The following is a 25,695-nucleotide window of genomic DNA, read 5'->3' on the forward strand; positions in this document are numbered from 1 at the left end:
CTTCGCTAATTACTGGGCTGCGTGCATAATCTGTTCGTTTTGTCTGATCATTTTCCCGTCTCAACAAGCCTTCTGCTCTAACGAACCGATCATAGAGATCTATGTTCCATCAGCTAAGCAAGAGAACTCTAATTGAATTCCACTTATTAAGATAAATGTCTCTACAGAAACCAGATGACAGCTATTCCAGAGAAACGGAAACAATAAACTAGTCGCGTGCAAACACTGAACATTACCGAAGCTCTTCTAATTTCCATATAAAACTTTAAATTGAAATTTCTGAACGTTTACGTTTGCAATTTCGTAATTGAAGCTCAAAGTTGTGTTTTAATGTCGCTTCAACCACGCATTTTACGGAGGAATATACAATGAATGTACACAAAGTTTCATAAAAACTAAATAAAATTCATGATTGTTTAAAGTGGAATTAAATTGAATCTTTAATGAAAACCATGAAGAAGAGAAGATCTTTCAGTAAATAACAAATGTCTACATAAACCTTTGTATGTGCAGGAAGAAATTGGATCTCTTTAAATATGCTCGTGTTCTTGCTTTATTATAAATAATCTACATTGTATTGAATATTTTCAGTAAAGAGCAAATATATACATCCAACTTTTGTCTACATATGCAGGCAGAAATTGGATCTCTTTAAATATGCATCTATACTTGCTTTATTATAAATAATGTACAACATATTCTGTTTCGGATGTATACACTTAAAAACGTTTATGCCGGATTTTATATTCTTGCACAACTGTATTATGAAACAATGCTTGTGTTCCAACTAAAAAAAAAATTACATTACGTGTATGTTAGATCGTAGAAAATAAATATTTAGTGCTGTAGCTCAAACTTTATATTTTATTGTTGTTGGTGTTTGAAACTTTAAAAGCCAAGCTGCTCAAGAACTTGCCATATTCTGTACGTAATAGCCAATGAAGCCAGTTAAAACATACACTATAACCCAAATTTGGTTCGAATTTGACTTTCATTCCTTCTTCAAGAACAGAGAAATAATAATAAGTAAAAATAGTTATGGTCAGTTCTCTTGTATTAGATACGCTAGGCATAAATTATAATATATGTCTTTAGGTTATTATTCTAAAACCTGTAAAACCTAGATCCTGGAAAAATAAATCATTACAACAGTTATCTCCAAATTCTATCCATATTTTGGACAAAACTTATAACGGTTGTCTCTAAAGGTTAAGCAAACATTATAACGGCTTTCTCTAGACTGTTTCTTCAGAAGTTGGATATAGCAAGCATTAAAACTATATTGTTTTCCGACTGTATCTAAACATTGGACAAACGTTATAACAGTTGTCTCCAGACCTTGAAAAAACGTTGGGCAAACATTATAGCATTTGTTCCTAGACAGCATCTATAGGTCTGGCAGACATTATAATGATTCTGTCCATACGTTTGGCAAATAAAAGAGTACAACGCTTATCTCTAGACTGTGTTGAAGCGCAGTTGAAAACACTTTCAACTGAACGTAGAAAGTATTTGTAGGTTAGACAAACGTTGTACCGTCTATCCACATATTATTCGAATGTTTGTTAGTTATATTATAGGAACATTATAACGACCGTACTCCGAACTGATATATGTATATTTGACAAACATTATAACGTTCATAATTCGGACCATATCTGTAAGTTGGGTAGATATTATAATGGTTGTGCTCCAGACTGTATCTTTCTGTCCAAAACATTCAAACCTTTATGTCTGCATGTGCGTAGCTACAGCATATAAATCTGAGTATTAAAGAATTACATAAATATGATAATTATTCAACTACTTAGCAGTGTCTTTGATACACAATTTAACATCAGTCTCTTTTCTGTAAACTGTAAGTTGAAAACTAAAGATTTTTGAACACTTTTGATGCAAACTGTAAGTTCAAAATTAAAGGTTTTTGTAACACTTCTCATGAGCTCTTTTTGTTTTCATTTTTGTCTCATCGTAATTGAATAATAAAATTAAAAATAAAATATAAATATTGTGAATACCTGAAGCAAGAGTTACAACGTCAGAAACCTGTTTCAGATATTACCCGGGTAGCTTACCCGGTTCAACTGTAGTACAGTTGTTGTTTTGCGTCGTTAAATGAGCACTCGCAAGACACGAACACACTGTGCATTATGACTCGTTATGACTGACGTGAGAAAGGGGGATTATATGACATTTTACACCCCTTACTTCTCGTCTCAACCTGCCATACCTTCAGGAAGAGGGACGGACGATGGCAAGCGGCGCCGTGTTGTCGCCGCTCACTGCCCCGAGGCCGCGGCAGCTGTGGAGGGGCGGACGAAAGTGGAAGCCTCAGCGTACGGGGTGGGCTCACCGGCTGACAGCTTAGAGTTGCACGGCGTCGGAGGTGTATCATTGGAATAACTCTCTCTAATTGTGTTATGTGACCACTCGGATGAACATAATGTTTATTGGCTTTAACTAGCATGTTACCTTCTAGTGTAACGGGCGCTTTTCGTCATTCTAGACTAGGTAATGTTGTTCAAGATGTGGCACGAACAGTCCTATATCATCACTCTTACCAACATTTAGTTATTCTTCATAGTCGATGAAGGAGGAGCTATGCAAGGTAAACATATTGTGTAAGTGGAACATGAACCCAAGATCACAGAGTATAATTTTTACTGCTCTGGTAATATTAAATCTAAAACATTCAGCTTCTACGCCAGCATTAATATAGATTACGATATATGACCGGATCCAAAGATTACATTGATTATACTGCTTATCAAACTAGCTTTGCAACACTCTAAATACAAATCGAAGTATGTAAAACTATTTTTACACAGTGTATATAGTACTTATTTGCTTTTAAGTTTCGCGCAAAGCTATACGAGGGCTATCTGCGCTGTATACAGTGCCACTCATCACAGCAACAAAAGCTATAACGCTTTAAAATGACCACTATGTTTAAATGTATTACAGAGACAGTTGGTATGAGTACTAAAACTTTAATTAAAATAAAGTATAGAACAACGTTTCGACCTTCTTAGGTCATCTTCAGTGTAAAAAAAAATGTTCCTCACTTTATTTTAATTAAAGTTTTAATACCCGTACCAGTTGTCTTCAGAACACATTTTTACTTCATGTGGGTTTCTCGTCATCATGGACCACTAGGTTTATTAACTTACTGAATTGAACACAACGACTGTTACGACAATGATCTAGGCTGAACCGAAGTAGAGAAGATGGTACATTCTGAATCTCTTTCATCATTACTTGTCTACAGTCAGTGGTGAACTGATGGGCCAATGAAGAATGACGAACTCGACCTTTCAGTTAGTGAAAAAGACTTCTTTAAAGGGTTGCCTCCCTGACAAAATAAAAACATTTATTTAGATTATAAGCTCTTTACCCTCTATATAACATTTATTTAGAGGGTCTGTCGATATGTAGATATAAACTGTTTATTTAAATGTTTGAAATCATAAATACGTCATGATCAGAAGTTAACCATATCAGTCACTGTCTAAAAAATGTTTGTTCACAAAACTGACAATCACCTCTTTGGCAGTGTTTATTAAGAAGTTTGAATGTTAATTAGATAATGATTGGAAGTGATGTTTATTAGTCAGTAGCCAGATAATGTTTGTTTACAAAATGCAACCGTCAGCTCTTTGGCAGTGTTTATTTAGAAGGTCAAAGTTTCAGCTAGGCGACACCTTTGTATTTATAGATAGCGTTTTTTCTTTTTTCTTAATTGTATTATGCTTCTCTTGATAACTTAAAGGTTGCTGAATCAGTCTTTCATTATATAGAAAATATTGATCGTATAATATTTTAGAAGTGGTGTTTGACCAAATTATAAAATAAATTTTAGAAAGTATCTAGAGAAATTTTGAAAACCAGGTGCTCTAGACAATAGATTTATTTTACTTGTATTTATTCAGCGTAAATGAAACTCTCTTTGAATTCAAAATCTTGCTAGAAAGAAATCTTTTTAACTAAGCAGTTCAAATAAGCTTAATCAACCGGAAGGCCTCAATCTTCATGTATGGGACTTACAACAGAATATTTCGGTGATATTAAGCATTGAAATATGTAGACTCAAAGATAATTTGATACTCAGTTGTTACTTTTTAACTTTCTATAAACTCAATATACATTGAGCTGTTTTTGTCTAGTTTTAAAGTAGAAGAAAGACTTAAGCATTTAGGGCATTTTTACACGACTAAATTTTGAAAGAAAGTTTCTTCAAAAAGTACCATGCTTAAATATTAGATTATTTTTTATTATTGATTAAAATTAATTTTCATTAGATACATAGTGTTTCGGAATAACGTTTCAGTGTGTTTTAATAAACAGTAAGAAACCTTTAGTTTTTTTAAATTATGCTCGAGTATTCAACCACACGAAACTAGAATGTCTTGTAGTTTAAATTCTGTTTGTACTTCAATGAATTCTATGGCTTAAAAAGTCCACTGTCCTGTGTCCAACTTAGGGTAAATAATATCAAACATAATAGAAGTTTTATTTCTTACTGATCTTCTTACCCGAAGTAAGGTTATTTAGAATGTGTTGTGAAAGATGTTTTGGTTAGAAAGTTAACGAGTAAAAATTTATCCTTTAATTGGAACTAATGAATAAAATGTTGTTTAAAAGACTCGACTAGAAGAAAGAGCAGTTAATGAATAATGTGAAAAGATTATTATTTGTGTACTTGGGATAATAAGAAAGGCCCTGGCATGGCCGGAAGGTTAGGGCGTTCGACTCGCAATCTGACGGACGTGGTTTCGAATCCCCGTCACATCAAACATACTCGCCTTTTAGTCGTGAGGACGTTATAATGTTATGGTTAATCCCTCTATTTGTTGGTAAAAGAGTAGCTTAAGAGTTGGCGGTGGATGGTGATGATTAGCTGCCTTTTCTCTTGTCTTCTGCTAAATTAGGGATGGCTAGAAAATAGCTCTAGTGTAGTTTTGCGAGAAATTAAAAAAAACAAAGAAAAGCATGATGTTGAGAGAGAGGGCTGATTAGTTTAAATTGCAATTGTTAAAATGTTTTGAAAGTAACTGAACAGTAATTTAAAGTTATGTGTGACCTAAGTAACTTTAAACTTAAGAAAAAGCGTTTTCTTTACTTTTATTGGCGAAAAACCACACAATGCTGTATCTACAATCCGTCCACTCGGGAAATCAAACCCAGGATTTTAGGGTCGAAAGACCAACTCTTATTACTAATTCATGGAAGGAAGTGTTCTTAATGAAAAGCAAATTATTAAATTTTGAAGTACAGATAAACAAATTAGTTGAAAAATTCAGCTAGGGATGGTAGTTAATTAAGAATTGTGAAGTGATGTCTCTGTTGATTAATGATAACTGGCAAAGAGTTTGAATTTAGATAAAGAAGTAGTTAATGTAAAAATAGTTACGTGACGTGGTAGGTTTACCTACGATTTTTGCTGTATAACCTGAATTTAAAGTTAAGAAAAAAAACTATTTTTATTCTATTTGTTTAATACAGCGTATCATAGATAGTTTATGATAGTGCTGGTATATCGTTAAATTGTCAATAAGTTTTTGATTTTCCTTTCTATAAACACAAGGTTTTAGTAAAATAAATATTGATCTATATATTTATATACATATTATTTAGTGAAATTAAATAATTTATATCTAAATAAAGTTAAATGAATAAACAAAATCATGAGGAAGAACTCTGATTAATTATATTATAACTATAAAATATTCAAGCCATAAATCAAAACACATTAACATTATTTAGGAAAGTCATAATTATAGTTTTTGCTTTAATATCGTTACAGTGGAAAGATTTTCGTTGGAAGGTAGAAAAGTCACGACAAAACAAAAATCAGGGATTTTTCACTCTTTATAAGCACTATTAACTTTTGTTTCATAATATGTCAACTTTACTTCTTTAATCTGTAGAGCAAACATATAAATAATCAATTCTGATTCTCATTGAACAAAATTAACACGTGAAAAGTTGCCTATATACACACAAAATTAATACGTGAAAAGTTGCCTATATACACACAAAATTAGTATGTGTATATAGAAAAATATTCCTATTTTCGTATGTGAAAAGTTGCCTATATATAAACAAAATTAGCATGTGAAAAGTTGCCTATATACACACAAAATTAGCATGTGAAAAGTTATTTAAAAGGCACATACACACAAATTTCATGTGATGTTTGACATGAAGAGAAATATTTTTCATTACAGATTTCATGGAGAGACAAATTAATACCAAGTAGTTTCTCACTAGCTTCACAAGTAATAATGACGTTAAATTAGTGGCGTCATGTCCATAAATCGCGGATAGGCACGTCCTCTAACTTCCGCCCCAAAATACCTTTCATGTAAAAATATCTGAATAAATATGTTTAAAATATTTGCCTTATTGAAACAATCTAAATTTTATAATATGAAAAGGAAAATGCACCCTACTTGTTATTGTTTAATGATGTTTATTATTAATTCTCTATTGATAACACAAGTATTTCGTTTTCTGACTGTCCCTCGTACAAAAATTAGGTGTCTGACGTGACTGCACTGAACCATCTAGAAACTTAGATGTTATTCGTTTTCACAGCCGTTTATCAATAACTCATTTTTACATTCTCGTGAATTATAATTTGTATAATCAGTATATACGAAATTTCACCTTATTAATATCTAAACTCTATTATTACTATGCTTAAACTACATATTTCAGTAACAAACCAATTACATTGCGTTATTATGTATTTTAGAATATAGTTATTACCTTAATCTGTTTATTTTTAGCACTAAAATCTGTATCTTAGTTCATTTTGCAGCACTGAAAACTTTACTTCTATTTATTGCGCTACTCTGTAGTATCTGTCTCTGTTTATTTTGCCGCACTTCAGTCTTTATCTCTGTTTAAGGCTGTTTTATCTCTATTTATTTTGTAGCACTGATGACTTTATCCCTATTTATTTTGTAACATTTAAATGTTCACCTCTGTCAGTTTGTAGCAACGAAGTTTTTACTTATGTTTATTTTGATGATTGAAGTCTTTACTTTTGTAGGACTGAAGACTTTTCTTCTGTTTGTTTTGTGGCACTGAAGTTCTTACTTCTGTTTATTTTGTCATGCTGTATTCTTTATTCTTTACTTCTGTTTATCTCGTAGTACTAAAATATTTACCTATGTTTATTTTGTACCACTGAAGTATTTTTCCTGTTTATTTTATATATCGAAGTCGCTTTTTCCAACAGAAATGAAAACTATTGTTATCGAATTTCAAAGAAATGCTGTCACTTAATGGAAGAAATAAGCTAAAAGACTCGTCAGCAATAACTGCTTTATAAAGTGTTATAGCACTCGATGTAATCTTAAAATACTTTAGTTTTACGTACCACCATTAAAATATTTTTATCACGAAATTACACTGTTATTAACGAAACATGCACTTATCCATATCTATAACTCAAATATTCCTATTTTGTACTGTTAAAACACCAAACGTTAACTGATCCTGTAATATTTGTACTATGTACTTTTAATATAACCGATCCAACAACACGTATAAAAGGTAATACATATATATGCCCCCCAGTGGCTCAGCGGTATGTCTGCGGACTTACAACGCTAAAAACCGGGTTTCGATACCCGTGGTGGGCAGAGCACAGATAGCCCATTGTGTAGCTTTGTGCTTAATTCAAAACGAAAACAACCATAATATATATACATACCTTTATAATTATAGCAGTTGTCTAATTCAATAACACGTGTAATGTGTACTATTTGTACCTTCAAAATCCAACATTTACAAGATCCTTTAGCACACGTACTAATTATTATCCTTTAACCAATCCCATAACACATGTACTTTATATCATTTATTGAATCACTTACCAGCCATTAATTGATCGAATAGCTCGTGTATTACCAATTTTCAGCCATCAACTGATCAAATAAAAATTGTAATATGTATATACACACACTATATAAAAACATACATTAGCTGACCCAGTAACATAGAAGCCATTAAAAATATTAGCCATTAAGAATAAGCGTGCGCCGTATACTGCTACACCATCACAACACCAAACAATAACTGGTATAATAAAACATGTATTATGTGCTACTAATTCTATCAAAACACCGACTGCTTACTGATCTGATACAATAATAATGCCCAAACACCAACCGTTATCTGATCCAATAACACAATCTGTTCTATGTATTGTTTTTTACTATAAAAATACATCCGTTAACTGATTCATTAACTTGTGTATTGTGCAGTATTTATATCATCAAAATTCAAATCATCTACAGAGTCTGTGCGTGTCTTTTTATTATAGTGAAGCCACATTGGGCTATCTTCCAAGTCCACCGAGGGGAATCAAACCCGCAATTTTAGCATTGTAAATCCGTAGACTTACCACTGTACCAGCGGTAGACTTACATAGTCCATAACATGTTTACTATATGCTATTTACTTTATCTAAACGCTAACCGAGAATTCATTCAACAACGCGTGTATTCTGTACTACTTATACCATCAAATCACCAACTGTTATCTGATAGAATAACACGTGTACTATGTACTATTTATATCTTAATAATACCAGCAGTTAATAAAGTGTATTATGTACTATTTATACCATCAGAACACCACCCCTTAAGTGATCCAATAAAAGCGTGATATGTACTCTTTGCACCATCAAACATCAGCCTTTAACTCGTCTACTGTGTGCGCCTTGTATTGTTTGAAAATAATAACCCTCAAATAACAGTTAAAACGTGTATTGTAAATACTAGTTATATCCTCATTACACGAGCCGATAGCATATCAAATAACATGGGTACTATTCGAAATATTAAAATACCAATCGTTAACTGATCCGATAACGCATGTACCATTTACCATTTTTCTTATCAAACCCAATCAGTTATCTAATCCAATAACACGTGTACTATGTACTATTTATTGTAATGAAAATAGCTCAAATATTTATCCAAGTACTTTTTAATAGTTATAAACATGCTCTTTCACGTTCTTTCTCAGAACTTTGATGATTTTAGAGTAAAATAATCAAGCGATTTTACTTAATATTAACATGTCTAGAAAGTGTTTTAAATACCGTCTAAATTTATGTCATTTAAGATTGGTAACATCCTTAAGTTGAAATGTCATCATGGCACGAATAATCTATTTCCAAAAACTTTACTTTCATGAGGTTTTCATTGATTTATTTAAACACAGTTAAGTTCATGAGATATTTTGAAAACACCAGAGTCCAGCAATTGAGCTACTTGCGTTGGCCAAGTAAATATTGATCCTAAAACAAAAAACGTGAAGTTACTTATTGACTTAGTTATACAGCCTGAATGATTTTTATCAGATACTTCATTTTGTAAAACACCTTGTGTCATTTTTATTATATGCTTCACTTAGTTATATAACCTGAATGATTTCTATTAGATACTTCATTTAGTTATATAACCGGAATGATTTTTATTAGATACTTCATTTAGTAAAACACCCTGTGTAATTTTTATTATATGCTTCACTTAGTTATATAACCTGAATGATTTCTATTAGATACTTCATTTAGTTATATAACCGGAATGATTTTTATTAGATACTTCATTTAGTAAAACACCCTGTGTAATTTTTATTATATGCTTCACTTATATACTGAATGATTTTTATCAGATACTTCATTTAGTAAAATACCCTGTGTAATTTTTATTATATGCTTCACTTAGTTATACAGCTTGAATGAATTTTATTAGTTACTTCATTTAGTAAAACACCCTGTGCAATTTTTATTATATGCTTCACTTAGTTATACAGCCTGAATGATTTTTATTAGTTACTTCATTTAGTAAAACACCCTGTGTAATTTTTATTATATGCTTCACTTGGTAAACCAGCCTCTATATCTTTTATTATATATTTCACTTGATATATATGCATACCTATAATTTGAGGGCAACGAGAGACATGTTGATCAATCTAGGCTGTCCCATCTGCTGTATTAAATTCTAATACAAAAGAAATACAAACTACAATCCAGCCCTTAATTTTCATATACTTATTACGGTCTCCCTTAAAACCCTTTACGTTAACTGCTTCTATCATACCTGAAGGCAACCCATAAAAAATCATTATTTTAAAAAAATAGATTTGCCCTAGCTGAAGGTTGTTCGTTGCCTGCGACAATTTATATTTGTTTCCCTTAGTTTAACTCTTCTGATTATTAAACATGAAATAAAAATGATGCATGAACACTCTCATTCCCAGAATTTTAAACAACTCAGTCTGTCCCATTTTAACTTTTCTTTTTCTATCCTCGTGTGACAATTTTTACATCCAAAGTATCATCCTGATGATTTCTCCTCTGGACTTTTTAAAAAAAGTATATATTCTTTCTGAAGTATAGAACTCAAAACTGAACAGAGTATTCCAAATCTTGCCTAACCAGTGACCTGGGTAATGACATTATAATCTCTTTGCATTTGTATCCAATTCTTCTGCAGATATAATTTAAAATCCTATTTGCCCTACCACCAGCAACATCATATAGCTTTGATGGTTTAAGAGACTGATAAAATATAACACCAATATATTTTGTCTTCAATCACACCGTTCAGGTCATTCGCACCAAAATTATAATTAAAATTGTGATATACATACATATGTATTTGATATAATTATAAGCCTGTGCTATTTATTCGCTTAATTTGCCAGATAATCCAAATCATTTTGTAAAGAAGCGGCATCCTTCTCACAGCCAGAAACAGCCAAATATTTAATATCATCAACAAATGTTATTAATTAGTTGACCACTCTCTCATCTGTGTTACAGATATAAATTAAAAAGAGTAGAGGTCCTAACACTGTTCCCTGAAGTACTTCATTTGTGACAAAAAAATCAACTTGATTAAACTCTATTTATAACCTTCTATTTTATTATTATCTAGCCAGTTTTCTATTCAATGAGCCACTCTCTTTCATACACTTAAAGAGACAATGTTTTAGCAGGCCTTTTATGTGGTACTTTTGTCAAATGATTCCTGAAAATTTAGATACACCAAGTCCATATACATACTTTCACTTACTTAAGCAATATCCTATTCAATGAATGCAAAAATATTAATAAGGTAAGATTTTCTCCCAGTGAAACCGTCTTGACTATCCAAGAAATCCGAAACTTAAAAATGTAAGAACCAATAATGTGTGTGTGTATATGTAAATACTCATGTATCGTTAGTATTGTTGTACAGGCTGAAATTTCTAAAAACTTTCCTCCCAAGCCTATAAAAGTAACAAACGCAACTCGCAGAAAGACAGTATATACTTTTGGTTTGCTGGTATACTACAACCCTCGAAAACTACACCTGTGATTAAAGATTATTAATCAGGAACTTCAGATATTTGACCATGAACTTTTATACATTTCGAACTTGGATTAACATCGCACGCTAGTATTTTTACGGAGACATTATACAATTTCAGCTGTGAAAAATTCACCTGTGATCGTGATGACGAGAAACCCAAGGAGAAGAGCAATCTAGCTCCGTGTTAACTGAATCGTGAATCCTTCTTAGGATACCAAGAAAGTTCCGGATCAGATAGAAGACTCAATATTGTTTGTAAGTTTGTGAAACTTCTGTATATAAATAATTATTGTATTAACTGTTATTATAAATTATATTATTATTTGTATGTTAAAGTGTATTTGTATTAAGAAAAGGAAGAAAACCGTGTGCATCAATCTTTTTGACAAATATCATACATTTGAAACATATCGACATTTAATTAACTTCTGCATTTAAATGATCATTTAACCCAGTTTCAGGTTATTTCTAATCGTAATACGCAACGTTCTTAAAAGCAAGAAATTAAAGAAAGACTATATAGAAGTCAATTTCTGTTGTGATAACTAGCTGTCCTACACTGCTAAATTAGGAACGGCTAGCGCAGATAGCCCTCGAGTAGCTTTGCGCAAAATAAAACAAACAAACAAACAAACAAAACCAATACTGTGGCTATAGTATCTCAAGATACGATGAACTCTATTTTACTTTAGAAACATTTAGTCGGCTGTGACATAAAGTGAAACATCATACATGTAGTAGAAAATGTCCGTATTGTCTAAATATGCGTATATGATTATAGTAAAACTTTGAAATTTAACTCAAAATCACTTGGCACATTCTCTGGTTTTCCTACAATTATTATATATTATATATTTATATTTTTTTTTTGCAGTCTCTATAATTAGCTTAAACGCAATATTGACATCTAATGTTGTATACCTAGTACTTATACGATGTGTATTGTACAAAACAGTACTCTAGTTACTCTTGTACCATTTTCATGGTAATGGATTTGTAATGGTAATACTATATTAATATTATTTGTTTCCTAAACGTTCCCTTTTTTCAGAATCTACATTGGTTTAATATGCATGTGTTTAGTACCATTAGATACAGTAATAAAGGTGAAGGACGATGTGATTATCTCAAATAATCACAGACTTTCATGCTTTCTGTTCTTCCTTTCCAAATTACACATTTAATCTAAGTTTACACTAGAAACGCTTGGATATTCCCTAACAGTTCGTAATAACATACTTGAAGGAAAGTACTTTATGTTTTATTATTTGCTTTTATTGCAAAATCTAAGATTAAACGTCAGTATTCCTGGTTTGAATAGTCTTCTGTATTTCATGAAGTTTGTAACGAATATAACAGACCGTAAACTAACTTGTAAAAGTATTCGTGTGGAGATTGAGGCAATCGAATATCAATTGTTGGAATGGTTAAAAGTCTAAACAAACTTCTAAGTGTGGTTATTAGCTACATCCTTTATTTCTGCTCCTAGATAGTGATTACTAACTAACTTACATCGCAGGTTTCAGCTGTTAATATGCTCCCATCTTTAGGAAAATACTTTAAAAAAAGGGTTTGTTTATTGTGTGGTAAGTGTTCAGGAGTCTTTCCTTGGTCCTAAGGAGACTGACCATAACACACAAAACTTTTCAGGTTTTCCTTATATATAGCAGCTGATTAGCATCCGAAAATTAATGTATAAACTGTTATTAATGTGTATCTGGTAATAACAGATATAGTAATTCATTAATAGTTAGTTGTAAATTGTTTTAATGGCAAAGCAACTACAAGGCTATCTAATGTTCTTCCTAATTTTGAACCGCTGACCAAAGTTGTCAGTAGTTACAGTACCCTACCCCCTATCCACGCTAAGATACTGACTGCCATTGTTATGTTTGAAAGCATATAACATATTTTTATTCAAATACGTTAACTCTATTTTTTATATACTCCGCTACAAAAATATTTAGTCAAATTATAATGAAAAATGAAACAACTTAATTTTAACTATATTGTGTACTTGTTTTGCAAAAGAAAATAAGATGTTACTTCACAACATTAGGTATTTTGACGTAAAATTGATTTTGCTGGGAATTTATACTTACACGGTTGAATTAAACAAATGTTATAAAATATTAACGACCATTATTATTTATATAGCAAAGAGGAACTTACTTCTTAAAAAAGTATCTCAGGAAATATTCGTTTTGTACTGTTTATGTTGAAAACGAAAGCAGTACAAAATATATTGCAGCTTTAAAATAACTACGAGCTGTTTTCAAACAACGGCATGGTCTGTCTATTTGTTTTATATCAAATCTCTATTTCGTCTCGGTACGAGTGCACTTTCTGAACTATTGTTCTTACCGCCATCTATCAGCAGTGCGGTGAACTACGAGTAAATCATATTGTAGATAACATAAATAGTTATGTTGACGAAGTTTTTGTGGCTCTTTCTAATCAATAGAAGTATTGATTTAACGATAGACAGTCAGGAATAAACCCTTGCATGTTTGTGGGTCATTTGCCGCTCTTTGGGTGTACCGTCATGACAGATAATAAGCCATACTCTTGTGTCGTGAATAATTCACTCGCCGTACGGACACTCAACCCAAGTGCTTGTTAGAATCGAGTTAAAATAATATAGCCACGCCGAGAACTCACGTACGCCGGGCTTCAGGTGTTTAAGTCAAGTTTGTAGTGGCAAGTCTGTTGGCTGTAACTGCTGTCACAGACAGTTTTTTATAGCTTATCATTAGTCAAACTTTATCTAGAATTGTAGATAAAAATGTAATCTCTCACATTGCACGTTGTTACTCATCACAACCCAGAAAAAACACATACTTACACGTACATTCACATTGTTGTTAATAAAAACTGTCTATCACACCTTTACTATCTGATATAGTAAGCATATACATATATATATTCATAGGGTATCGAAAAATTATCATAGCTATGCGGTGTAGGCCTAACTGAATGTCAAGCGAAACGTTATAGGTCATGCGCACTGTAACATATTACTCTTACATCAAAAACAGAAAGAAACGAAAATGTGTTAAGTCTTGTGTTCGATATTCGGTATCTAAATAAACTACCGAAGTGCTGGACCTACTCTTTAAAACACATTAATTTTAAACATGTGCTTTATAGTGCAATTCTATCTCAGTGTAATTCATATCCAATCAGGATTCAGTGATATTTTTATGACATATTCATTAAAAGTTTGCTGAAGTTTCATTGGTGGAATGTTTGTTTCTTGTTGTTTTGTTTTTTTAAACTTTGCTAGTTAACGACCTAAACGAGAGCACCAGTTCTTCTTTGATCAGTATAAACTGTATAAATTGAAGATATAAACAGACAACGTATTGTTATAATTTACAAATGTAACTCATCAAATATGTTTTATATTTAAAGTAAACGTTATCCCGATATCATTTGTAATGTGGCAAGCATTTCTCAAAAATAACAGTTCTTTTGCCGGCCTAATTTTGAGGTCATATTAAGACGAACATGAAAAGTTAATTCAACATAAAAGCTTTTGTTGCAATGCCGTCAGAAAGGAGAAAGACAACTGGTATTAGTAAAACATTCTCATATTCGTTTTGCTATTGCTTCGTGCACCAGGTTTTGGGAATAGCTATGAATATAACAGTATTTTGAAGTAAGTGATGTTCGTGATATGATTTTTTATTAACAGTCTGACTTCTTCAAGTTTTAAATAAATTTATCCCTCTTGTTGAAATATGTTCAATCTCGAAATTCTTTTATTTTTTAACTTTGTGAAACATACTTTGTATGATTTCATGTCTTGCTTAAACATTAATAATAATTTTACATGCCACATTCAAACACTGAATAATTTTGTGTTGTTATTAATCTTAAAATAACCTACACGTTCTTTTTGAGACCTGTGATGACTTCTGTTTTGCTTTTGAACCAGTTTTGTATGTCTTGTTCAATCTTAAAATAATTTGTACCTCTTGTTAAAACCTTGTATGTCTCTTTCAAACATGGTAGTACAGCGGTATGTCTAGGCCCGGCATGGCCAAGCGTGTTAAGGCGTGCGACTCGTAATCTTGCACCCTCTAGTCTTACACTGCTAAATTAGGGACGGCTAGCACAGATAGCCCTCGAGTAGCTTTGTGCGAAATTCAAAAACAAACAAACAAACTTTCAAACATGGAATGAATCTTAGCTTGTTCATCTTGAAACCATTTTCTGTATTTTGTCTAAACCTGAAATGATTTTGTATTTTCGTCAGACTTGAAATGATTTCATATCCCCTAGAGTGATTTGTGTCCACTTTGAAACAAGTTTATATATATATTTTTATCAACTAACACATTCATATTTTAATTTGTACAGGTAACCGTTAAAGATATTGAAATGTTTACATTTCATAAACATATAAAACATTATCTTCATTTTTGTGTTTGTGCATGTTGGCTTGTAGCTCATGTTGTGTTCTCCGTTTTTAAACTCGAATTCTTTAATAATTTAATCTTGTTTTTGTTATCATTTGGGAGTGGACTGTCTCTGTGATAGAGTTGTGGGTTTCGAAACTGTCGAGCAGGACTCGAATTTATGTGATATCACAAAATATTCTTCGCACTTTAAAAATGTCGGTGCGATTTAGAAGTGACAGTCAATCACGTATGGTGGATGGTGAATAACAGTGTGCTGCTAACATTCTGCCTCTGGTCTGTGGTTCAAAATTAAGCCCACCGGCAGATAGCTTTAATATCTAAAAACAAAAATAGTGTAGTCGGTTTAGAGCTTTTCTCAATGCCAAATCTAGTGGCTTTGAACGAATAACAGTTCATTAAAAACAATATTAAATGTGCCTACAGTTTTACCTACCATAAATAAGTTACATATTTAAGAATGTAGTATCTGCACATAATTCAGAGGTATAGTGTTTCCATTTCATTGTTAAAATCTTAAGGTTGAATAAGGCATACAAAAACTATGTAAAATTTGAATAACACAGGAAATCACGACAGGTTTAAAAAAGACATCTAAACTATTTTAAGATTCTGCAAAACAAAAAAAATCATTCGAGGTTTAAACGCGACACATAAAATTATTGTTAAAGTTTGAGCAAGACATTAAACCATTATGGCAGATTTCACCAAGACAGAAACAGAATGAAATACATATCATTCCACAGTATTATGCATGCGTGAAAAGATGCATATAAGTGTATTAATACATATGTGTGCACATCTCTGTTTAGTTTTAACTGATATATGTGTGGGCATTAAGCATGTTCAAACCGCAACGGTTACATTCTTTCAGTTGGTAATTTTCATATATGCGAATTTTAGAATGTCATGAATTCGCCTAATGTCTAAGTATTTTAATAATTAAAGAAGAGAAATGATACAGTTTAAGCATTTTCGTAAAATAACAATGCGGTCACACTCTGATATATGTCTATGTACTTTACAACAAAATATAATGGAACAGTAATAGAACAAGTACAGAAAATAATAAAACCTTGTTCAGGGTATTTCATAACAACATGTGTTTTAAATTCTCTTTTTATAGACATTCATTGCTTCTAATTACTAAAATTATTTAAATTCTTGCACTGTATTTTGAAAGAAAATATATCATGTAAAGCTCCTTCTGCATGTTACGTAATTAGTAGAAGTATCTTTACATACTGAAATACTTTCTTGTATGTTCTTAATTGAATAATTACTAAAATTGAATTTTAAGCAAACAATTTTAAACTAACTAATTAATCATTCGTTGTTATCGTCAGCACTGTGTAGATTAATTTTTAATTTTCTTTTGCACACAAAAATATGAAATTCTTTCATCACTTTTATATAATTAAGACACAGTAGTGTTTTACCGTAAATTCACAGAACGAATTAACTAAAGCCACAATGTGTATAATTTAAAACGAGTTTTATGTAACCTAAGTATTTCGTTAACATATATTTTAATATTACTAGCTAACTTGAAGATCTTCCTGAATGAAATCGCCTGTGATTTGGCCCAGCATGGCCAGGTGGTTAAGGCACTCGACTCGTAATCTGATGGTCGTGGGTTGAAATCCCTGTCATACCACACATGCCCGCACTTTCAGCCGTGGGGGCGTTATAATGTGACAGTTAATCCCGCTATTTGTTGGTAAAAAAGTAGCCCAAGAGCTGGCGGTGGATAGTGATGACTAGCTCCCTTCCCTCTAGTCTTACACTGCTAAATTAAAGAAGGTTAGCGCAGATAGCCCTCTTGTAGCTTTGCGCGAAATTCAAAAGAAAACAAACCAACCACCTGTGATTTGATAACTATGCATACTTTTTGTTGAAAGAATGCTATCACTTAAGCGTTCTTAATATTACATCCTTACTTTAGTTTTATATAATTATCCTGAAGCTTATCTCTGCTTTACATTGTAATTATTTTATTTGTCTTCGTTTAGTTTATTTTGAATGTTCACGAAACGCAACAAAACGGATATCTGTGCAAGCCGTTCCGAATTTTGAACCAGTAGACTTGAGGGAACGAAGCTAGTCAACATCACCCACCGCCAACTTTTGAGCTGCTTTAATCTAATAATGAAATTTGACCATCACTCTTTTGGCACCGATGGTTCTAAACTGCAGAGCTAGTTTTCGTGCTGGATCATTAATTCTGGACGCTCAGATGAAGAGTCAGCTATGAAAGCCACTAAACTATGTCCGACCCGCTATACATACTTGCATAGGTGTCTCTAGTTTTGAGCAGAGAAGAGGCAGATTAAAACAGCGCTAACCACCAAATCTTGGGCTACACTTCGCTGATCGAATAACTAGATTTGAAAATCACTCTTATAATGCACTCGTGTGCCCAAAATGAAAATTGCATTTTTTTTCGTCACTGAATCACGAACCATGAATCCCTGGTTTCACAATTGAACACGCTAGCTGCTAAGTCACATTCAGCCCATTAATATGTCATATTGTTAGATTACATAAGGATTTTGGACTAAACTAAAATATTCGCTAACAGCGAGAATATCCAATTCATGATAAGTACATACTAATCACTTCAAGTTTACTTTATGACGCTGTATGTTTCTGTAAATTAGAACATCAAATTAATTATTTTAGTTACTAAGTTAATTTTTTACTTTTATCCTATCTACGTAGTTTCTTTTGATCATAATTTACTGGTATTATTATATACTTTATAAGGTATATCTCTTTGTTAAGCCCGGCATGGCCAGGTGGTTAAGGTGCTCGACCCCCAATTTCAGAGTGAGTAGGGGGTTCAAATCCCATTCTCACCAAACATTATCGTACTTTTTTGTCAGACTTGAGGGCTTTATAATGCTTCGGTCAATCTCTCTATGCGTTGGTAAAAGAGTAGCCCAAGAGTTGGCGGTGGAGGGTGATGACTAGCTGCTTCCCCTCTAGCCTATCCCTGCTAAATTAGGGACGGTTACCGCAGATAGCCCTCTTGTAGCTTTGCGCGAAGTTCAAAACAAACAAACAGACAAAATCTCGTAGTTATGATAGCTATCTGGATTCTATTTTGATTATATAACGTTGACAATAAAATATTGATAAATACCGCATATTAAACTAACCAAACTACATCAGATATTCAAACACAGCAAAGAAGACAAAACGTTGGAAAGTGATGAGACCGGTTGAAAGGACGATTAAAGTGCACAATAACGTTTCCTAGTGGAAATATGAATTAAGAAAGAAAGTAAGTGCTCACAAATATAATTATCTTAGCTATCTCTGATTAATAATACATACCACATGTATGAAGAAACTTTGAGAAAGCTTCCTACAAAATACAATAAATTTGAGACTGAATCTAAAGAGCTGTAATGTTTACAGTCACTACATCTTTCTTTTGTTTACAGTAGGACAAATACTTATAACAAAAGCTATATTAACAGCCTTGAAGAATAAAAATGGTGGAGTAACTCAAGTGAAATACAGTTCTGTGTAACAGTGTCATGACAAGAGGATATTTACGGTAGTGTGTAACAGTGTTATGACAAGAGAATATTTGCAGCTCTGTGTAACAGTATTATGACAAGAGGATATTTACAGTTCTGTGTAACAGTGTTATGACAAGAGGATATTTACAGTTCTGTGTAACAGTTTTATGACAAGAGGATATTTACAGTTCTGTGTAACAGTTTTATGACAAGAGGATATTTACAGTTCGGTGTAACAGTGTTATGACAAAAGGATATTTACAGTACTGTGTAACAGTGTTATGACAAGAGAATATTTTATCATTCTTTGCATTTTATTGGGCTAATTCTTTCATGTGATTCTAGAATGCAAATTCAACACTATATCACTGATCCCTGTTGACAAATGAAAAAGCCAGGTTAAGAATACTTATCAGTCTTCAGAATTTCCATACATATGACCAAGGGTATGTCATAATGGTTGTTCTTGAATGAACACACTGATCCAATTTAGAGTATGAAATAACTATCATGATACTCTATGCAATGTTTTATCTGTATATAAAAACTAGTAAGAAGCGAGCATATGATACGGGTATATGCAAGAGTAAATCAATTTAATAGCACTCCACAAATAAAACTTAGTAAAAAAAGTGTTCAACACTACATATATATTAAGTTTTGATGTCATACCATGGCCCGAAAAAGTATAGAGAACTGTCAGTGGAGGAAAAACTTTATCTAAATGATTTACGTGATGCTTATTGGACTCTCTGACAAATTGCTGCAGACTTGAAATGCTCCCTACACAGTGTTAAGTACACCCTAGATCGTGAGATCGAGACAGACAAATTCGAAAATAGAAAAGGAAGAGGCAAAACACTTTAATTCAATGAAAATGATGTTAAGTATCTTTATTTATGAAGCTTTCTGGATAGAAGGAAAGGCACCACTGATCTCACACATAAGATAAATGACCATGCACCAAATGACAGTAAAGTGTACAAATATACAGTATAAAGAAGGCTAGACGAGAACTGAATATTTGGTCGTGTAGCAGTTTATAAAAACCTTCATTTTGATATCCAAATATTGTCAAGAAACAGAAATTTGATTAAAAATAAAAAAAAACTGGAATTTTGATAATTATAAAAGGATGCTATGGGCGATTGAGTTCAAGTTTGAAATATTTGGTTCAAAGCGTAGGTTGTATATCCGGGGGAAGAAAGGTGAAAGATACCTCAATATACAGCACCTATCATGAAACACGGAGAAGGCAGTGTGATGGTTTGGGGTGTTTTACTGTTGAGGTGATAAGAGATATTTGTAAAATTCATGGAATAGTGAATCAGCGCAAGTACCATCAGATACTGATTGTACTATCAGATACTGATTGTTTTTGGTATACCTAGTGGTTTGCGTATTAGCAGTAAATAATTCTACTAACAATGATTCCAAACATTCACCCAATCTATGTAGAAATTGCTTAGTTAAGAAAGAAGCTGTTGAAGTCATTCAAATAATGCAGTAGCCCCCACCGAGTTCCGGTCTTAACCTAATTGAACAGATTTGGAATTTGATAGGTAAAAAACTTGACCAATGAAATGTAACTTAAAAAAACTTTATGGGAGTGTATTTTATATTTTTGAGTAAAATTTCAAAGGATACTCTGAATAAATGTGTTGCAACAATATCTGAAAGACAGTCTGCAGTTATTAAAGTGGGCACGTAAAATGTTAACTGTTTGCTGAACTCAAACACTTCCACTGAGAGTCTGTTGTTCTAAATTTGAATATTAATAAAATGTTGATGTTACATCTGTGATCTCCTTTCCATTGTTTGATAAAAGGAGCCTAAAACGGGTATCGAAACGCGGTTTCTAGCGTTGTAAGTCCGCAGACATACCGTTGTACCGCTGGTTGCCTTAATAAGGGAGATATGATGGAATTAAAAAAATGACGATCGTTATCACTGGTATATACTGGCTATAAATAATTTTTTAAAGCCATAAAAACAAAAAGGAAACTTCCTATGAGTCATATGGTTCGTCCGGCATGGTCAGGTGGGTTCAGACGTTCGAGGGTCACGAGTTCGAATCCCGGTCGCATCAAACATGGGAGCGTTATAATGTGACGGTCAATCCCACTATTTGTTGGTAAAAGAGTAGCCCAAGAGCTGGCAGTGGGTAGTGATGACTACCTGCCTTTCCTCTAGTCTTAAACTGCTAAATTAGGGACGGCTATCTCAGATAGCCCTCGTGTAGCTTTGCGTGAAATTCAAAAGTAACAAATAAGTTATTTGGTCTAATAAATTTCACAAAACAAAATAATAACAAATGTTAAGTTGTTACTGATTTTGAGTATGGAAAATCATTCGACTATTTAAACCACAACTATTTAAGAAAGGTACTTTAAAAAGTCTGTTTGGCAAAAAAATTATAAGTAAGAGAGGTTCTCTCAATGTGTAAAAATATGTTATATGTGTAGTTCATAGAGAGGAGTTTACGACAAGGAGATTCAAGTAAATTTTTTATTTACGTTAACTAAAAATATCCTTTCTTTGTAATTCAAAATTAGGAATATAGTTCTTTAAGACCAAATTCTATTTTTATTGATCAACAAAGAGTTATTTAATTTTCTTGCACTGACGGTTTGAATATTGAGAGGAGACAAAATTTAGTGTTATTGAAAACACAATAATGAAAATTGAAATAGATTCTGGATCAAAGTTCAATAAAAAAAGGAATCTTGACTTATTGTTTGGTATTTGAAATGCGGGCATAAAAATTAGGCTATGCTTAGTTAGATCTTAGAATAAATGTATCTGGATTTGATTTAGGAAATTTTCTAATAAGGATCAAGAAAGTGAAATGAGCTCAAAGAGAAAGTTTTGTAAACTTATTAGAACTTTGAACTGTTTTTAACTTTCATATGATTAAAAGTAAAAATGTTAATTATTAATCAACTTACCCTTAGTTGTATGTCGTATAGGTTTCAAGTATAAGAACCCGTTATGCCATACTTTGTTTATTAAAGGCAGTAAACAATTGGCTTTAATAGATAATTTCCCAAATGCTACTACTCAATTTGCTTCTGGAAAAAATATATTTAATTTTTGAAAAAGGTGTATTCCATGTTATACTTCTGAATGACAAATTAACCATTTTTAAGACCAACTATATCGAACGTCGTGTATAATATAAACCAACTTCTTGAATTACAATTGAAGTTATTTTTAAACAAGCATTCGGATTTTTTATTTTCTTACTACATTTTGTGGATAACATGAAACCGTGATAAATGTTTTAATTTTATGAATGTGCTTTCAAAATATTGAAAAATTATTATATCAACGCATTTATTAATAGAGCTCTTTTATGAATGATTGTTCCATAAATAATATATAAAATCCGTTTTGTTATTCTTTATGAATGAAAACAAACCGTCTTTTACATGTGTATTAACCTCTATGAAACCGTAGAGGCGAAACGTTGGCTAAAATAAAAATTTCTTTTATAACTATACGCAGTATAAATAAAAATCTTTTTTTTTTCTGGTCTTTTTACCAAAATGTGGAAAGAACATTGAGATAGTGTGAAATATTGTATACGAGCAAAAAAATAAATGTAAAATAATAGATTAATTTTACGGAACTATGATTACAAATAACGTATGAATTGAATAGTGACTGAGATTACAGTATGATTCAAATACATTATTGATCATACTGGATTAATACTAGCAATGAACAAGGTAATATATCTAGTAAAGATTTATCAGTATCACAAAAGAACCCTGAAACCTTGCATAGCAGTTTGATAAAAAGAAAATTAAATAACATTTTGAATAGCTACTTTCAGAAATTACTAAAAAGTATGTTCTCAGTGGTTCAGCAATACGTCTACAGGCTTACAGCGCTAAACATCTGGTTTCGATACTCGTAGTGAGTAGTGCAGAGATAGCCTATTGTGTACCTTTGCGTTTAATAACAACTGAGTCAAACTAAAAAGTATATAGAAAACAGAGATATATCCGAAATACGTGACTAAAATATTCAGTAACGATTTATGTATTACGTACTCGCACCTTTTTTCAGTACGGTTACAGGGAATAAAAGCGACTGAAAATGAATAGTATTCTTGATGTAATACAATGATTGGCGAAAACTGGCATGTATATATACTTCCGTTGTGTCGCAAATTAATTTTATTAATAATGTCTTTTAAAGTATGTTAAATATTTCAGGAAGAAAATGTGAGTCGATTAATATTGACATTTATACCTGTATAAAAAAAACACAATAGTTCCCAATGAATTGAGTTATTTAATTCTATTAATATCGTTGACAAAAGTAGCGTAGACAGGTATTGGTTTGAGGTACAAGAAAAAAAAAACAGTATATTGTAGCTTAGAATAATGAAAGAGGTAATGGTAGGTAGTTTCATTAACGGGCTTAAATCGTAGAATGTATTAGTATAGATGTAAGCTAAACAAAATAGTGAATCAGTGCTCTTGAAAACACTCTGAATAAATATTGGTAAATTTTCGCCTTTAGAACAGCTTTTTATATCATGTATATATATATTACGAGTTTTTGAATTATTTGTATATTTGAGTTTGTAAATCGTTATGATGTAATATAGTACGTTGGTAACTGATAAAATTGATGACCCGAAAGAAACTTTTAAAATAAGAGCTTAATTGTTTTAACAACAGTATTCAAAACTATCCATCTAACATTTGGCAATTATTGGTTGGAGGATGCTAGTTACCGATGAAAGAAATGTGACTATTCAAAAAACAAAGAAAAAACATCATCAGATGTCCAATATAAACATATGTGACTACTTAATGTTTGCTTATAGATATTACGTATAAGTTGGTATTAGGACACTGTAAATGAGGTTATATTTTCTATTGGCGTGATAACTGTTTCTTTTTTTTTTCTGTGTGTGAAACTATCCAATGGTGCAAAGTTCCACGTCCTCGTGCAAACTTCTAAAACAGTTAGTGTAAATATAGCAGGCAAATGTTAACTTTAAAATACTTTTACCGATTTATTAAATGTCTTTTCTGTTGTTCGAAATACAAATAGCAAACGTCAAATTATTTTTTGTCATTTCTACAAAACAGTTATAAAATTGTAAGTTCGATTGATATTTTTATTTTCAATTTACGTAAATGAACAATTTAATGACCATCACAGCAAACATAAAAAACACTTTTAGAAAAAACAACAACACAACTGTATAACACAAATATAAACACTTCTAGAAAAATTAGATCTGATTTACACAAATGTTAACACTTCAAAGAGAAACAACACGATCATATAACACAAATATAAACACTTCTAGAAAAACCAGTAGTACTATGCAACATCAATATAACCGCTTTTCATCACAATGTACTTTTTTTTACGTTGAAACTAAGACTTCTAGGAAGGGCTAAAAAATGTGCCTTGTTTTTCTCTAAGTTCGTAGATTTCCAATCGAATTTAATGTGTCCGTCCACAAAATAGGTGGAGAGCTATAATTATTCTATGTAAAATACTATGGAATTACGTCCTTTATTGACCATCCGTAACTAACAAAAACCTGCTGTCAAACCTTAATTCACAAGAAAAGAAATCGTGTTTTTGATTATGGTTGACTTCAGACAGAGCTAAGGTTGTCATTAAGTAATTTATTGATATCAACTTTGTGTAATCTACCAGTCCATACAGCTACAAAACAATACTGTTTTTTTATGTGGATAGTTTAACTGCATGACACAAAACCCATATTTTATACTTATTAAGACCTTAAACTGAATAAGGCTTGAGTTATTCAGCTCTGTCACCAACAATGCTTAACAAAACATTAAAATGATATCTTTTTTCTTTGAAGAGAATGGAAACTAAAAGTAACTAAACTTTCTGTAAACAATGCATATTCCAATTATTTCGTTGGAATAGGCGATGATTTTTGCATTAATATTTCAGCTGATAAATAAAAGAATGGACATGGTTCATAAATATTTTGTAGTTGTAGAAGTAATATTAGTTTAAGATGTACCTAAACACTAAAATGAAACCTTGAAGAACCTGTTTGGTGCGTAGCCTTGCTCTATAGAACAGACTCACCTATCAGTCGATCATGGCTAATAGTATTTCAGGTTTCTATGTAGAAGCTGTTGCATCTACGTGGCTGCCACAACAAATATCAGTAGATAATAGTGTAATGTTCGAATCACTTGTTTCTTACTAGGTATTCCTGAAGTCCTGAGGATCCTTGGTGGTATCAAGACAGCGACCAGTGGTCAGGTGGGCTGATCAGTTGGAGGAGCCTTTCTGTTCTGCATACCTCCAAACGTGCACGGCGTGGCATCTCCAAATGACATG

At 32.0% G+C, this 25,695-nt stretch overlaps 2 long non-coding RNA genes across 2 annotated transcripts in view; one reads left to right on the forward strand and one right to left on the reverse strand.

Annotated features, from left to right (window-relative positions):
* Positions 1-25,577, reverse strand: part of LOC143249216 (uncharacterized) — a 100,382-nt gene extending 74,805 nt beyond the window's left edge. The window contains exons 1-2 of the long non-coding RNA XR_013027637.1: positions 25,438-25,577; positions 3,171-3,352 (exon numbers count right to left, since the gene is read on the reverse strand). This is a non-coding gene — a long non-coding RNA (uncharacterized LOC143249216). The remainder of the gene's footprint in view (positions 1-3,170; positions 3,353-25,437) is intronic.
* LOC143249214 (uncharacterized) lies at positions 2,124-25,695 on the forward strand. The gene is made up of 3 exons (XR_013027635.1): positions 2,124-2,608; positions 11,500-11,636; positions 25,562-25,695. It is a non-coding gene; the product is annotated as an uncharacterized LOC143249214 (long non-coding RNA).

Source organism: Tachypleus tridentatus, chromosome 4 (assembly GCF_004210375.1).
Source record: "Tachypleus tridentatus isolate NWPU-2018 chromosome 4, ASM421037v1, whole genome shotgun sequence".
NCBI classification, from domain to species: Eukaryota; Metazoa; Arthropoda; class Merostomata; order Xiphosura; family Limulidae; genus Tachypleus; species Tachypleus tridentatus.